The sequence below is a fragment of the Leptinotarsa decemlineata genome, unplaced genomic scaffold (assembly GCF_025532065.1).
Source record: "Leptinotarsa decemlineata unplaced genomic scaffold, Ldec_3_MD MMD2_P_RNA_scaffold_14, whole genome shotgun sequence".
NCBI classification, from domain to species: Eukaryota; Metazoa; Arthropoda; class Insecta; order Coleoptera; family Chrysomelidae; genus Leptinotarsa; species Leptinotarsa decemlineata.
Genome location: NW_027412528.1, coordinates 6,189,405 through 6,207,336, shown reverse-complemented (window position 1 = coordinate 6,207,336; position 17,932 = coordinate 6,189,405). Strand labels below are relative to the sequence as shown.

The 17,932-nt window shown below is 35.1% G+C and overlaps 1 long non-coding RNA gene across 1 annotated transcript; it reads right to left on the bottom strand.

The window, feature by feature from the left end:
• Positions 1 to 2,365: 2,365 nt before the first annotated feature.
• LOC111515064 (uncharacterized) lies at positions 2,366 to 10,577 on the bottom strand. The gene is made up of 3 exons (XR_012465901.1): positions 6,051 to 10,577; positions 5,668 to 5,964; positions 2,366 to 4,260 (listed from the first exon to the last, which is right to left on the bottom strand). It is a non-coding gene; the product is annotated as an uncharacterized lncRNA (long non-coding RNA).
• Positions 10,578 to 17,932: the final 7,355 nt, after the last annotated feature.

Sequence of the window (17,932 nt, the reverse complement as noted above, 5' to 3'; positions counted from 1 at the left end):
TAGTTTAGCGAAAAATCATTAAAAGAATGTTTGTTTGATTTATGAAGACGTTGTTGTTGTCGCTGTAGTTGTTTTTTTCCTTCATGGCTGTTATAAGATAGATATATTCTCATACCATGGTTTTTTTGCGAGACCACAAAATGAATAAATCATTTTTGGTACTTTATCTTTTATTTCAACATTAGGTTGGTAAATTAGAAATGTTGTTAGTCACATAGGGAGTTTGAGGATTGAATTTACCTGTCGCCCATTAGGATATATTTTAAATTTGATAATTTGGTTAACCCACTCCCATCTACACTGTTAGCTTAGCCGCAAATACCTACCTGACCTTGACTTTAGCCGACAGGTGATTCAGTGCCCTCGTGTGTTTTCGGAGGTCGCAATTACTACACCAAAGGTTCCAATTATTGCATCACAAATAATAAGTCTCCTGATCCCGAAATAATCAGTTTTTTCGAGAATAATTTCAAAGATGAAGCAGGAAATTTCTTATTCGGAAGATTATCACATGAAAATATTTACAATTATTCACTTTCCACTCGATCTCAGGCTGTAGGTTCAGACGAAAAAAGCTGTATGTTGTAGGGCTGTTGCCCTTCCATAATCCCCTATATCAGACAAATATTCAATGAAACCGTTGACACGTGCACATTCCCGACACTTTAGAAAAAGTCTCTTGTAATTCCTCTCATGGAAAAAATGTTCTCTGATCAATACTTAGATCTGCGACCTATAAGTAGTCTATCTTATTTGTGTAAACTTTTCAGATATATTCAGACACGAGAGTATCTGAATAATATAATTCGTTACTACCCACATGTCAGTCCAGATTCCGTCCTGGATATAGCTGCACAATGGCACTCCTGAAAGTAACAGACGATATTCATACGGCCACGGATCATAATTTACTAACCGCCTTGGTGCTGCATGACTCCTTCAAAGCATTTGCTCTTATATATCATGATTTATTGATGAATATTCTTCATCAGACACATTGCTGGGAGAGCAAAGTCCGTGCTTTATAACAATCAAGTTTCAATTTCGTCCCAAGTCATTGCAGAAGTTCCCCAGGGATCCATCATCGGTCCTCTCCTTTTTGTGATTTGAACATCACAATTCTCTTCTAGAATTCAACACTGTTCAGTTCACGCATATGCTAATGATACTCAAATATATCTTTTTTTTGATGAAAGCAACTCAAATCATGCTATCAGCTTTCTCAACAATGATCTCTACTGTCTTGCGCATCTATCTGATCAGTATTGTCTGAAAATAAATCCATCCAAGTCGAAAGTTTCATCATTTGGAAGATCGGCAGCTAGGAAGATGCCTGTCTGAATTGAAAATTGTGATTGGCAATGGGTATGTACCTATAGATAATTGCACAAAAAATCTGGGGCTCATCTCACAAATCGAACGGTAAATCTCGAGAAGAAGGCATATCCTAAATATCGCTCATCGTAAAGTAAACAGTTGAGAATGGAACTAGCTAAGCTCAATGTTTATGAGAAAAAAGCTCAAAAGGCAATTCCTGAACACCTCTCGGATATTGAAAAAATCAACAACTTTTTCGGCGATATTGTTAATAGTAACTCCACGCCTGATGCTGACACAATTAATCATTTTTTGAGCTCGAAGCTGATCAACCAAAAATTTAAATTTTATGAAACTAACGAAAATGAAATTTACACCATTCTGTTAGGTATTGAATCTAATGCTGTTGGACCTGATAATATCAGCATACAAATGTTATTATATTGTTGTCCAACTAGTTTATCCCACATATGCCACTTATAATAATAATAATAATTATTATAATAATAATTTTCATTGGTCTCAAGAAACATAAAGTTTGTAGACAGGTCAGTAGAAAAATACATTTAAAAATGTATATAAGGTCATACATTAAAATTGGTTAATGATATAAAAATAGAAGGTATAACGCAATAGAAAAGCTAAATAATACATAAAAACAATGACATTATACATTATAAATATATAAAGTATGTATATAGATAATGATGAATTATGCTATCAGTATAAATAAAACTAAAGGTTTCTGTGGGTCATGAAGATATTTTTGTTTTTCTTGATGAATGTTTCGAATTCAATGATTGTATTCAAAAAAATATTCATCCAACAAATCTGGAAACATTCGCATATTATTCCGTTAGCCAAAATAAGCAATGAAGAGAGTCTGACTGACCTTTTCCCAATTAGTATTTTATGTTCCATATCTGAAGCATTTGAAAAATTTGTAAACTTGCAGATACGTAAACACTTCAATAAATAGATAGATAGATATATTTATTTGACAACTTTATACTTGAATGTTTAAAATATACATAGAAAAAGAAAAAAACCATTCACAAGTTAAAAATATTGAATCATAAATTGTGAACGAAATGAAAGATAATTTTGAACATTACAGTAATCAGTCTAAAATTTTTGAAAGTGTCAAAAAACAAATATTATATATAAACATGAGCTTCACATATCAGATGAAATAAAATCAAATCTATATCGGCATAATTGAAGTACTTGAATAATCCTGAGTACTATAAAAACAGTTTTCCAGGAGAATAGTTCTGATTCTGTTTTTAAAGGAGCTTTGTTTGAGCACTTTGAACAAATTAGGAAGATGATTGTAGATATTGATATTCAATGAATTTTTAATAGACCTTGTGAGTTTGTATCGAGGCTGTATGCACAGATCTGCATTTCTTGTAGCACGATGATGAATATCCTGATGCTGTGAATAGATTGATTTATTTTTATGGATTTCAAGTAATTGACTATATATGAATACCGATGGTAGTGGTAGTATACCCATTTTGTTGAAAAGCGGCTTACAGTGATCTCTATATTTGGCATTCATCAATATTCTGACTGCTTTTTTCTGAAGTCTGAAGATTTTAATGGAGTAAGAGGAATTACCCCACAAAACTATGCCATAATTCATATGTGAGTAGGACAAAGCAAAATATGAACTTCTCAGGGCATCAAGAGACAATACTCTATTTGGCTGTCGAAAAGCAAATATACTCTTACACAGCTTCTTACTCAGTTCATCAAGGTGATGATAAATTCCGGTCAAGAGTGAGTCCTAGTAATTTGGCAGTATCATCGCCATTTTCAATGGTTTCAGTATTTGAGGTCGTAAACAAAACCTTCTTGGTCTTGCTTTCATTTAATTTCAATGATTTGTTGTGAACCACAGAGACGCCTGTCTCAGAGTATCATCAGTATCATCAGAGTTCCCCAAACTTTTTTGTGTCGTAGACCCCTTGCCATATTTTTCCGTGTTGGGTAGGCCCCCTACCTACCTGATATTGATTTCCTATAAATTTTTAACTGTAGTGAAGTTAAGTGTTAAAAACTTAAAGTAAAAGCACATATTAATTCATACATTTATTATTTGAATTTAAATTAAAACTACTCAAAATAAAATTTTGTATCTGTTATGTAAAATATACGTAACATTAAATAAACATAAAATAAACTATAAATAACATAACATAAGCAATAAGTCAATATTTTTATTAAGAAGGATGAACCTGATGCTTTAATAATAAATTATCAAAATTTGGCCTTAATTTTGTAAGGGTTAATCTTAAATCTCCTCGACTAATGATGTCCAGTCTGTTTCTTTTTTTCGTTAGAAGATTGGTAACAGCGCTGAATCCCGTTTCCACTAGGTATGACGATGGAAAGGAAATTAAAAATTTCCTCGCTATATTCCATAACACGGGATAAGTAACGGGTATGTTGTTTTGCAGCCAGAATTGCTGATATCCGTTTTCAAACTGAACCTTAAGTTCTTCGTTTGTACTTAGTTCAGTCAGTTCCTCTTGTATTATGACATTAGTTTCTTCTATGTCACCATATAGATTAATTATCCACGGTATTATTACCATAGTCAAAATATCCTCAAACCTAGATTCAAAATCTGAATAGAGGGCATTCAAATGTTGAACGTAAGTTGAAACGTCGTCTTCCTGGCAGCTTGTCTGTGACAAATTGGGGAACTGCGAAAATTCGCCCCGTCCAATTATTTTGCTTCATTAGTTTAACTCTGGCAAGAAACGCTGATTAGGTGGACTTTGTTCTAATCAAATTTAAACTGTCGCCTTGTAATTGCAAATTAACCATATTAAATTTTGTAAACAAATCTGTTAAATAGGCGATGTCTGTTTTCCTCTTCATTAAATTTTCTTTTAAAATTTCATCTTTAGTATCCAGAAATTCTAAAATAGTCTGAAAAAGTGCAAAAAATCTTGTCAAACATAAGCCTTTCGACAGCCAGCGTACTTCAGTGTGAAGGAGTAATTGATGAAAGTGTTCGTCATTTTCTTCACACAACTGCGCAAATAACCGCGTATTCAACGCGTTGCTTCGGATTCGGTTTACTGCATCAATGACTAAATGAAGTGATTCATGCAATCTAACACTCAAATTTTTAGCAACTACCCAAGTAACACAAGGACATCCATTGGATGTACAATGGATGTACATTATTGTCCAGGAGGATATCCATTGGACATCCATTTTTGTCCATCGAATATCCATTGGACATCCTATGTATATCCAGTGGAGACACTTTTGGACATCCAGTGGATACTCATTACCAGACATCCATCGGATATCCATTACCAGACATCCATCGGATATCCATTCCAAACGTCCATCGGATATCAATTCTAGACGTCCATCGGATTTGCAATATGGATATCCAGTGAATGTTAGTGGTTTGGGGACTTCCATTGTCTAAAGTTTGTTAACAGATCTGAAACCTAAAATCAAGAATTCTCATTTTATTTCATTTTTTATTTTATTTTACTAATTTAATTTTTTGTATATTTTATCTATTTCCAGTTCAATTTATTTTATTACTACTAACCCTTACATTAGTTTGCTAATTCACTTTTATTTCAGGTGACAATAACTTGCTGTTTTAACAGGTTTGGTTCATTCTATTATTATTGTTTTACTTTTACATAATTTTTTAAATTTTTTGAACAACTTTTCCAAATATTTCGGTTCGTTTATTTCATTTTGTTATAAAGGATTTTTCAATTTCTTGATTTTAGATTTCAGATCTGTTAACAAACTTTAGACAATGGAAGTTCGAACCACTGACATTCATCAGAAAGCATTGTTAAACACATTCAAACAAATGGATATCCAGTAATAGAAATATTGACATTCATTGAACATTTAATTCCATTAACCAACACAAACACTACTCCCACACACATAACAGCCTTTTTGTCAGTCTTTACTGTACTGGACTATATGGTTCATCTACCTGACAATGCCAAAACTTGGTTAAACGATCGTCGTAAAGAATGTTGCAGTTCTGGTGTGTGGGTGAAGGGTTTTGTTGGAATCACTCTATGCCAAAAGATTCCACTTCCATTTTTCAGTAAGAATTCCATCAAATTTCCAAGAATAACCATTCAATTCAAATATGGACATCTATTCGAATATGCATCTCAAAAAATATATAACCTTATATATATTTTGAAATTATATACAAAACAATAAATTTTTCAAAATGTATATTACTTTTTGATGAAAATTAGTTTCCTAATTTTACAAGCTTGCAGAAAAAAATATATTTATATTGTCTTAGAACATTGAATGTGAAAAAAATAACTTTACCTTGACTGAAATTTCCATCCTCATTCTGTATTTCAGAACCTCTCAGCATATTACTTGGATTCTGATGATGTACACCTTCAACTATATGATCAGCAAGACTCGGCAAAATATTTGTGGCCTTCGGGGTGAGACTTATTCTTATTGGAGGAGAATGAAGTTTTGTTGGCATTTCATCTTCAGATGATGATGAGAACAATTTTTGTTTCCTAATTTTTCTCATTTTTTTATCGATATCTGATCCAAGATCACTTGAATATTCAGCCTGTTTCGATTTATTTCTAGCAGTTAAATAATTATCTGAAATTAATTGTAATTAATAATTTATGTTGTTTGTTTCGGTCAGATCTACAAAAACCTTACTGAAATGATAAGGATTTACTCACCGAAAGTACCATTTCTGAATGTTTCAATTGGAAATTGTGGCCAACAACTATTGAAATCCTCATGTTTTTTAATGACATTCAGTAATTTTTCTTTAGTATATAAAGTCGGCCAATAGCAGTTTGTTCCATTGATCCAAGTAGTAGGCACAGCCTCTACAGTTTCTTCGTTTGAAAATTTCACAACGGTTCAGGTTGAGTTCATATGTTCAAAAATCCAAATAGCTGAAATAATTGAACAGGAACGAGTAAATGTAAATCAACAAATTTTCGGCCCCGAATAATTGTGCTGATAACTTTCGGCTTGAAAATATTAATTTAATGGACTGCATTACCTATATACACACAGTATGAAAGTATATATCCAGTAAAAATATTTTATTCGAATTTCTACATTAGTCAAACAAAATTGAATATATTGATTGCATTTTTGTATAAAGCAATGCTTAGATCTTGATAAAGTACTTAAAAAGAGACTCAAACAAAAAGCTACAAAAAGGATACACTTTCCTGAAAATATATATTTTTTAAAAAGTACAACAAATCCTGTTTCATCAATATAGAATATGATGGTAGTTATTTTATGAATAGAGGTTCATCGAGTTAATTCAATAGAAATGACAAAAACAGAATTTAATATCCTTGTGATAAATATTTTATCCATTTGTTCTTTAATCCATGAACTTGATTTTGGGTGTTATGTTATATGAAGAATAAAATTTAAAAAAAGTGACGATAAAAATATTTACTTACTTTATTCATACTTTTTGATACACAATGTACATCTCGTAAAAAATTATAATGACAGCAGAAACTATAGCTTATTTGATTTTTATAAATTTTTAAGTTAAATGCAAGAAAGGAAATATAACATAGTCAGTTTTAAATTGTAGTTCAACACATTTATATGCAATATCCTGCATATTCCATGATTCCAGAGGGCCAGTAATATTTAGAACATGATATATACCTAATTCTGAAAATTCTGAAGATTCACAAGGTTTGGTGCAAAAATCACGTCTTTCAATAAATTTGTGTCCAATAACATAAATATCATTGAAAACTAGAACAATATTTTTTATGATAATAATATAATTATCCTTCAAACAACAACAGTTATCAGGGTCTGTAGTACTCAAAATATAGTTTTTAAATTTTAGTCGTTTATACTGTTTTGAAACTTTTAAATGATCTAATAAAGGCCCTACAAAATGTTCGTCACTTAATTGGGGATGGCATACTTCATTAGTTTTTAGACTTTGGTTCAAAATATACTGTTGCTCATTTAATCGACAAACTATTTGTTGAAGAGGTTGATTACCGCTACGTATTAATTTTTTGAATTTTTGCATATAATTTTCAAATGCAAATGCACCAAATTTATCCAGAGATCCAAATAATCTAACATCATTCGCAATGTGTAACAAATTATGAATATTGTGAAAAATGTTTTCAGCTTTGTATAATATTATAAAAGTTTCTACAAAATACTTTAAAAGTTGATCTGCATACTTGACATGTTCATGCAATTTAGGCATTGCTAACATGGAAGTAGCAACATGTTAAGTCAAAAAATTAGTGAATTTATCTTTTTCCAGTACTTTGTTTAGAACAACTGGGCCTAAATAAAATAAAAATAGCCTAAATTCTGTTGCTTTCCATCGTTTTGCTTCTAATAATGAACGTGGTTTCCGGTTAAATTCAATAGGTATATTAGGTCTCTGTTTCAATAATAAATCGGATATGTCTTTTATAGTTTGAAATGATAATTTTGCAGATATTTTCCGCCCATCAATCCACAAATTGACAATAATTTTTTTCACAACACACAAACAAATTAAATGCATATAGTCCAGAGGGAAACTATTTATCATATCAATATTAGGAATTGTTTCAAGAATGGTACTGCCAGTATGATGTTCTTCTTTTGATTTCAGTCTGAATTCATTATCCGTTCGAAGCAATAAATTATTAATATCAGGGAAACAAACACGGTTGCTTATATAGGTTCCTTTAATTTTACATTTTGAACATGAGTTATATGCATTATGGCCAACAATTTGTTTAATATAAGATTTTGCAGGTACATCACAAATAAACGCTTTAATTTTAATAACAAATTTACGATTATGAAACGTTAAACCATCATTTACAATATCTACTGCTTCCTTAACAAACGATTCTAAAAATGTATTTGGATCTTTTGGTTTCTCGCTACCATGATAAATACCCATTACATTTACAATATTCCTTTTCTCAAATAAGTTGCATAAAATTGGGTAAAACTGGCTACTGGAGCTCTTAGAAAGGGGCAAACCATCAATATTAATACATACGTCTATTACATTAATATATATCCTGCCGAAATAAATCACCTGACTGCAAAATAAGATTCCTCAAACAACTCCCAAAACCAAAATGAAAATATTGCCCTGGAACATGGCGACGAAGCGGGGCGATAACAACAAGATGCAGCCAGTATGGTGGAATGGGGAGATTGCTCAGCTTAGAGCAACCTGTAATAGATCTCGGAGGTATCTAACAAGAGACTCAAACCAAACCTCAACCGACGGCATGAGGCATGAGGCATCTCAGCACCCCCTATCAACTGCACCAAGGTGGAAAAAATCAGGGAACTCTTTCCCGCTGACGATAGCTCTATCCCGATATTCCCCAGACTAGCTGAAAATCCACCGCTGTTCAGCTCTGAAGAACTATTACCAGCGGCAGATAAATTAAAAAAGAAAAAGGCGCCAGGCCCGGACGGCACCTTTCCGGAGATCGTAAAGCTAGCGGTGCGAACGCGCCCGGACATTCTCCTGAGTACTTTTAATGCGCAAATTTGTGCTAGAAAGAGCATGCGAGAGAGGAGCAGCGTAGATAGATATAATTCTGATAGACGTAAAAACTCATTTAACACGGCGAAATGGGGTATAATCCTGCTTAAGCTTCGTGAAATTGACATCAGCAAATACATGTTGCACATTATGTTGGCGCACTTCTCAGAAAGAATGCTGGTGTGTGGCAGCCATCAGCAGGACATGTCACAGGGAGTCCCACAGGGATCTATATTGGTACCAACTCTGTGGAATGTCATTTATGATGGCGCTGAGGCCAGAACTGCCAGAAAATTGCTCGACAGTAGCTTTTGCTGACAACCTAATAAAAGGCCCGAGAAAGAGGAAAAATATTCACCTCGGCGTCTGGTTGGATAACAAAAAGATATTCAATGAGCATATTCGCAAGATTTGTTTGAAGGTGATTGACAATGTTTCATGATGAATTCGACTAGTTCGGACTTCCATTGTCTAATATATAAAATTATTTGAAATCCCTGAAACAACTAAAAAAGAATAATTAAAAATAAATAGCTGTAAATAACAATTATATTGAGCAAAAAAACCTGAAATGAAATAATAGTGAAATAAAATACAAGTAAAAATAAAACAAATGAACTAAAAATAAAAATAAAGAAATACAAAATTAAAATAAAGATAAAAATAAAAATGAAAAAGTTAAGAGATTTCAAGCCAAGTTAGTTCACAACGTTTCGATTGTTAGTATCCACAATCGTCTTCGGGTGATTACTGGACTGATTCCTCTGAGAGATTACTATTTATGGGTCGTTCGAGTACTTTCACTTATCCCCGCTTTCCATTTTTTTTTTTCGCTTCACTGGTTCAGTGGGAGACGACCGTTTGGCGGGAGTTGGCCATTTTTCGCTTGATGATGGGTTTCCATATGTTGCATATTTCTACGCTGGCTTGGCTGAATACGTTGTTGGACAACATGTATGCGGCTTCCTTGAATTTTCTCCTAACCAAATGTTTCTCTTTGTGTAAGATCTCAGCTTGGGACCACTCGATGTTGTGTTGATGGTTCCAAACATGGCCGGCTATTCCTGATTTGCTGGTTTCCCCTCGCTGTATATGTTTCTTGTGCTCGGCAATGCGAACATTCAAAGGCCTCTTAGGTTGCACCAATATAGGATTTTCCGCACTCACAGGGTATCCGGTAAATGCAATTCTTGGAATCGCAGTCCACGTTTGGTGGCCTGGTTTTCGTGAGGCTGCTACGGATAGTGTTACCGGATCTGAAGCAGGTTCTGATGTTGTATTTGGAACCAATTCTTCTTATCATCTCCGATAATCCTATGATGTAGGGAAATGCAAGCACTGGTTGTGACGGCTTCTCTTCCTTGCTAGGCTCCTGCTTTCTTTCAGCCAAAATCTTTTCTACCATCGCTTTGGAGTAGCCATTCCGTTGAAGATAATTTTTGATGATGTCTAGTTCCTTCTCCATCTCGAGACCTTCCTTCGTGTTACAGAGCCCGAAAGCATGGTCTAAAAGAGTCTTGATGATTCCTCTTTTAGTTGATGGATGGTGGTTGGATTCGTGGTTCAGATACTGCCCCGTATGAGTGAGTTTTCGCTATACAGATGTTTCCCACTTAGTGTCGGTCCTCTTCACCAAAACGTCTAAGAATGACAATTAGTTGTGTATTTCCTTCTCCATTGTGAAAGTGATGGAAGGTCTCACGTCTTCCTGAAACATATTAACAGCATGAGACATTCCATCAATTTCACAATGGAGAAGGAAATCCACAACGAATTGCCATTATTATTTCATTTCAGGTTTTTTTGCTTAATATAATTGTTATTCACAGCTATTTATTTTTAATTCTTCTTTTTTAGTTGTTTCAGGGATTTCAAATCATTTTATATATTAGACAATGGAAGTCCGAACTAGTGAAAATACCAACTACCGGCAAAAGGAGGATGCTATACGGCGTGGTCCAATTCATGCTGCTATTTGCGGCACCGGTGTGGAATAGGGTAATGGACGTAGATAAATACAAGAAAATGGTTAATGCCACGCAGAGGAAGTTGATCATTAGAACCATTGCTGCGTACAGAACGGTGTCAGCTGAGGCGGCTTGCGTGATGGCTGGGATTTCCCTTGGTCAGAGAAAGAGCTCGCCTAGACGAGATAACGGACGTTCAGAAAGTTCATAAACACGCCGAGAGACGAAGAACGGTTCAGGAATGGCAAGATAGGTAGGATAGAAACATCGAAAAGGCACAATGGATAAAAAGGGTAATTCCATACATTCAGTCCTGGCTGGACTGCAAGCACAGGGAGTTGAGTTACTTCACCACACAGTTCTTCACAGGACATGGCTCTTTCAGGCGATTCACAAAGAAAATCGGCAAAAGCATCTTCTGTCGTAGGGTCGATGATGTGGAGCACAGCATAATAGCGTGCGAAAGGTGGCACGGAGAAATGAGTCATTTTGAACGGGAGACCGGAATAGTAGCGTCCATCGACACCATAGTAGATGAAATGGTAAACTCCAAAGGTGGCTGGAAAACGAGTTGTACTTTCATCGACAGAGTTACGAAGCAAAAGGAACTGGAAGAAAGGGAATACCAGAGGGAGGAAAAAGGAAATTGGGCAAAACAAGGCCTTTAAATAACAAGGCCTTTAAATAAATGCCGTCGCCCTACTTTGAATATTTTCTAACGGATGGTTCCGGTAAGGGAATAGGGCCAGGGGTGGTTTTTGTTGGAGTAGCGCCCGTCAGTACTAGATCTGATAGACTACATAGGCCAAGGATCTAGTCCTAAGCAGTTTCCACCCTACACAAAAAAAGGTTAGTTTAGGTCAGGTTAGGTTAAGACTAGTCAGGTCAGTAAGCTTCGAAAAATTATAACTTCATTAATTTTCAGGGTAGACGGTTGGAGGTGTTCCTCCACCAATATGGTATCTGTTTGACAGAAAAAAATGTTCATATGCAAGATAATTTCGAAATGGAATTTTTTTTCCAAATCTAAATTAACCATTTTCCATATTTTGGAATTTGTCAACCCTTGGGTATCGAATGCAAATTTCACGTTATTAAAGAAAAAACTGAAAATTTCTAAATCTTCTGCTGTGGATAGGGCAAGTTTTTGTAGGGAGGTGGTTTTTGAAGCGTTTTTTACCAAATCAAAAAACTAGGAAGTCGCGGTGTCATTTGAAAAACGCAAGTATCATCGAGGCTTTAGAGTTAAAGGGGCATAGAACGGTAAAAGTGTTCATAGTAGCAGGCTAAAGGCGAGACACAGATAGCCTTTTACCGTTGATAGAAAACCGAATTGAGAAAAGATCAGTAATCAATTGAGATTGCTGGAAAGCATATAATTGCTTTTCTCGTGAAGGCTACAACCACTTGAAAGTAAACGATTCAATAACTTTCAAGGACCCTGAAACGGGTGTACACACCAATGCCATAGAATGTTCTTTGAGGGATGCAAAGACGGTCACAGTTTCGAATGGACGTGAAAAAGCGCACATTCCAGCGCACATTCCTGCAAATTTTGCGCGCTACAGAGTCATTTTTGAGATTGGCAGGTAAACTTGACAACACCAAAAATTCCTCTGGAGAGTCGAATGTGGCTGACGAAGAGGAATATTCAGACTTAGAAACCGGTCTATAATTTTTCTGTATTACCAAAAATGGTCCTTTTCAGAGGTGACAATTTTTTTTATAGAATTCGTATAACAATGAGAATTATGATGAAAGTTGGCCGTTGAACTTGCCGAAGAATATTAAAGGAAGACAGTCATAATGTTCTTTCAGAAACAATTTTGAATGAAATAACTGAGAGGACTAGACGAAAAATTGATTCTGGTGAGGGTGAGATGGTTGGGAGTAATTGTATGCGAGTTTGATCATTTCATGGTTCAACATAATTGTTTAATAATTTTACAGTGGAAAAAATGAAAAACATAAATCATTACAATCAGGAGGAAATACCAATGATAGTTCAAAAGAAGAGGAATGCATAGCTCCCAGAAAGAAGCGTATGCAACACAATTTATCAACCGATCATAATAAATTATCAATATCTATCAATTTTCAGTGAAAAATACAGTAGCCAGAGGAAGAACGATATGGAGCATGTAAGGAATAAAATAGCACTCAAAAGACATTATTGCTTAGAATTTCTCTCTGAAAATAAAGAAATATTCATAGATGAAAACTGGATACCTTTCAAAACATTTATTTGTAATTGTTACCGCAAAGAGAAATAGAGTATTTCAATTTTTTGCATAGTTTATTTAGATACAAGATAAGTCAATGACTTAAGAGAGTTTTTGCATGCACTACTAAATGGCGGGATTACTTTCATGACCGAGTTTAACGTTTTTAATTTGCTTTGTTTTGATTGATTCAACAATATTAAAATCTTCAATTTGACAACAATCGTCATTGATATCATATTTGCGTCTTTTGCTCAATTATTTTATGCGAAAAGTAAATTTTAGCTTTAAAAACGTCAAGTGAAACAGACAGTGATGGTGAGCCGAAAAAAAAGAGAACGTATAATCCGTCAAACTATAAAAGAAATGTTATAAAATAGAATGGAGTTAAAGGAGAGGTATATACTTATCATTGAGGAAAACAAATAGATCCGAGATCTACAGGTTTTTCCGTTTCCGTTTTTTATCGGGGCCTATATAAACTACATTTATTATGAACATTTATATATTGCATATTTATTTCAGATGTAAGAAATGATGTTTTGTGAATTTCCACCAAGATGAAATGGACTTTGAATTTCAAAAATTAACTTATTTTCAACAAAAACTGAGCAGGATATATTTCTTCAATCACTTATTGAAAAGTTACATATAAATGTTTTAGAACAAACTGATGAAGTTAAAGTATGTAAGGGAGCATTTATCAGTCTATATGAAGTAAATGAAGCCAGAGTTCACAAATTTTGTGATTTGTTCAATGAAGAGAAGAGTCCTACAGATAACAGAGGATGGATGTCACCCGAAAGCAAATGCAGTGCCTCCTGAAATATACCACAAAATACACGAACAAATCCTTTGCTTTCCAAAGAAAAAGACACATTACGCAAAAACAGACATTGAATATCTTAGTGCACGATTGGATCTTGAAAAAATACATACAATGTTTAACGAAAAACATCCAGATCTTGGTATAAAGTACAAATTTCACTTACAATACTTGCAAAGTTTTTCCTTGAATTTGGTCAACCACAAGTCGACACATGTATAATTTGTAAAGATCAACAAAAATAAAAGAATAAAACTTATCAAAAAATGCAAAACGTATGGTTGTCTCAGGTAATGATCTATAAAAGACGTGCCAAGAAATTTCACATCGAAAGTTCATTAGTTCAAGATCTTCGTGAGGAACGAGATGATGTAGCAATTATGACATTCGATTCTATACCAAATCTATCATTGGCGCACATACCTGTACAAAACATTCATTTACGGCAATCAAGGGTTCACTGTTTTGGTATAGAGGATTCAAAAATAGACGAATCGACATTTTACATATATCACAAAGGCATTGCTAACCCAAAGAGTCAATGAAGTTTGTTGAATATTGGGGCACATAGAAGTCTGTTAATCTGTTAAAATATATTTTTCCGTTAACTAGCAGTCGCTCCCCTACGAACGAAAACTCTCAAAGTCGAAAGTTGTGCAAGCTAAGGACTAACAAAATCTTACCTTTTAATGTGAGATTCCTAACACTGGTTCGGCCTTGCGGTTCCAACCACCAGTTCGCACAGCGGAGGATTGAGTTAGTAGAGCAAACCACACACGTCAACCCAACAGGCTACCATCCCACCATATTATTTATATCTATTTTCCGACGGCTGCTCCGATAAAAATGAGAATAATACATTGTTGAGATTTATGTTGGCTTTGACTGACTTTAAAATATTTGAAAACGTTTATCAATATTTTCCTATACGTCGTCATTCGTTTTTTCCAAATGACCGTGATTTAGGAACTATAAAAAATGTTCGAAAGAATGATCGTTAGGGTGCAGCGATTTTTTTACTTTATAAATACTTCGGCATACCCGTGAAAAGTTTATCTTTCATGTTGTTAGTAAACACAAGAAGAATCATGATGAAAAGAGAAATGAAAATTTATATATTTTTTACCACTTTTAATTGTAACTAACATTACTGCAGTTTCGTCCTATATGGATATAACTGCAGTAATGTTAGTTACAATTGAAAGTGGAAATTTTCATTTCTCTTTTCATTATGATCTCCTACCATGTAGTAATGGCTACATCCATCAATTTATTGACAAGAAGAATCAGTTAGCTCATATTATGAGCATAATGAAGTTTAGAAAAATTTAGGCAAATACTCATGAAATCGCAAACATTGTATGACCGCCAAATATCGTCCTGTGTGATACCGTGTTAGTGTAAGATGAACAAGAATGGCCTTGAAACGTGCATGTTGAGACCCATAGGGAACGGCGTTCGGAGGAGGGGTGGCTTACATTCCGCTCTTTATAAACAAACACTGTTTGAAACTTATAGTCAACTCGCGCTAGTACAGCAGTTTATCCACTTGATTACAGAAACAACAAGAGAGTTATAGAAATATAGCAAAAATCTATGAGTATAAAAAGAATTTCACAACTGATTCGTTCCTACCACGACAAATATAGAAGCTTGATGAAACCATATCATGGCCGTCAAACTAACATAGAATACTAAGATTAAGACCTTCATAACAGAGTCCCAGAGTCAAATGATCTATAATAAATTATATGATATCTTAGAAAGGCATGTACCAAATTACAAGTCATAATAACGTACTTACCCAGTATGGTAATCCAAGGAAATTGATATTTCGATCACCTCGAAAATCTTCTCATTGCCAAAGAGAATATACGAACACGTGTCTATAATTATAAAAGAATTATAAAAGTAAGATCAGATAATGCTCGAGGATTTCGAACGTTTGAAGTGCCTGTATTCGTTTTCGATGCCAAAGATTATATCCACATTATTAGACGGCCAGACTGTATAACTGAGTCACTTCTTTCTTTGAATATGTCTGATGAAACCTTCGAAGACATTGCCAATTGTCTAGTGACATGCTAGACTAATAATAATTTTCCATGCCACACCGATGCCGCAGAGCGCTGCATCAAGTTGGTGACAGAAATATCAAGTGCAGTTCGTGAGGAAAATTAACGAGACGGTTTCATTAGGGCAAGACTACCGTCGCGTCAACGAATGCCTAATTTTAATACAAAAAACAAGGTGATATCTTAATTTGTATTTACCTCAAAACATTAAGACGGGTGGGTCAAGTTTTGTACGTTTGTATTATGTATTACAAGGAAACTTTTCATATCTTTGTGGTTGAACGTTTTTTTGAAAACTCCATACATAAGCGCTTCACTGTAATGATTGTATCTACGTCCCAGGAGAACACATTGATTGAACTCAAGCTCAACATTTACAGTCATACAGATAAAAACTGAATTTATTGAGTTTTTTTTCTAACCCCCCGAAGCCCTGATACATTCGGAAGGGCGCGCCAGTATTATCAACCAACGACCATCAAGAATGAGATCCTTCTGTATCTGTCCGGCAAGCCTTAGTGCGGCAAGCCGGTATGCTCTGGTTGTCGAGAAGCACTACATCAGGCTTATAGGTTTGTTTCAGCCTGATGGTGGAGAACGAATAATTTCAATAAATTCGGTACTTCTCGTTGCCCACAACGGATTCAATATCCCGCGTAGCGTATGGCAACAACGGTGTCTCCACAATACTGTAAGAGTACCGTAGATGGTAATATAGCACTCTAGGGGCGTTATGTCGATGGATATAGGCCGAGACCGCATATGCTGGACATGCTGATAGCAAGTGCATTAGGGTCTCGAGCGCCTCGCGGCAGGTCCTGCACCTTGTGTCACGAACCTCTATACCCATTACGCGACTGCGGTAGACTGAGGTGTTAAAAATACCATCCTGGCAAGCTATGATGAAACCCTTAGTTTCCGACTTCAGCCCACTCGACCTGAAGAAAGCAAAGTCAGGCGCTTTGATAAGTCAAAGTCTCCAATGTTATTGAAGAAGACCCTATGCATTGGCTTATCCTTGTGTTTCCGCAGAAGTGAGGTGATCTCTGCGGCTTTCATCTGAACTTTTTGCTGAACGGGTTCCAACTCGGTAACAGAGTTGTGGTCACCTATACCGAGTTCATCAGCTGCTCGGGCAGCTGCCCTGAAGAGAAATGTTCCAATTCCTGCTCTCTCATGGTCACGGACCATGCAGAGAAGGGGATCCGAACTCATGACGACTTTAGAGTCTATATTCAGTACCGTTCTGTTATGCAGACACTCAAACTCAAAAGTCCACGGCCTTCTTGTTGTCGGGGGAAGTACAACCGTGAAACGGACGATTTGGGATGCAAACTCCTATAAAGATGCATCATTTTCTCTTTACGTCGAGTAAAGTCTTTACGTCGAGTTGATACAGCTCCTCCCGAGTTCACTTCACTACTCCAAACGAGTAGCGTAAGATTGAAACGGCAAGCATATTTTGTTGAACTGCGCCTTGAAATACCATCAAATAGATACTGGGCAATTAAATAAGGCACACCTTGATAAACGTTTTAATAAGTAATCACTTCGTTGACATAACATACAACATGCAACTCACACGAGTACAGAGCTAAAAAAAACTAACAGATGACACATGTCAATTACAGGATTGCCAACATACTAACTTCAACACCCACCCCCAATTCTGGAAAGTGCATATGCCTAAAGTATAAATATATTCAGTATTCACCCGTTCTGTAATATTGAGATAACATTCATTTTCTCCCTAAAAATAAGAAATCTTGATAAGGGTAATGCTTTAGTCAAAACATCTGCAATTTGTAGATTAGAAGGAACATAAATCAACTGTGCAACACCTTCCCTAACACAATTTCTTACAAAATGATGTTTAACATCTATATGCTTAGATCTTTTGGTTTCTAATGTTTTAGCAATCTTAATACATGACTGATTGTCCTCATATACCAAAATGG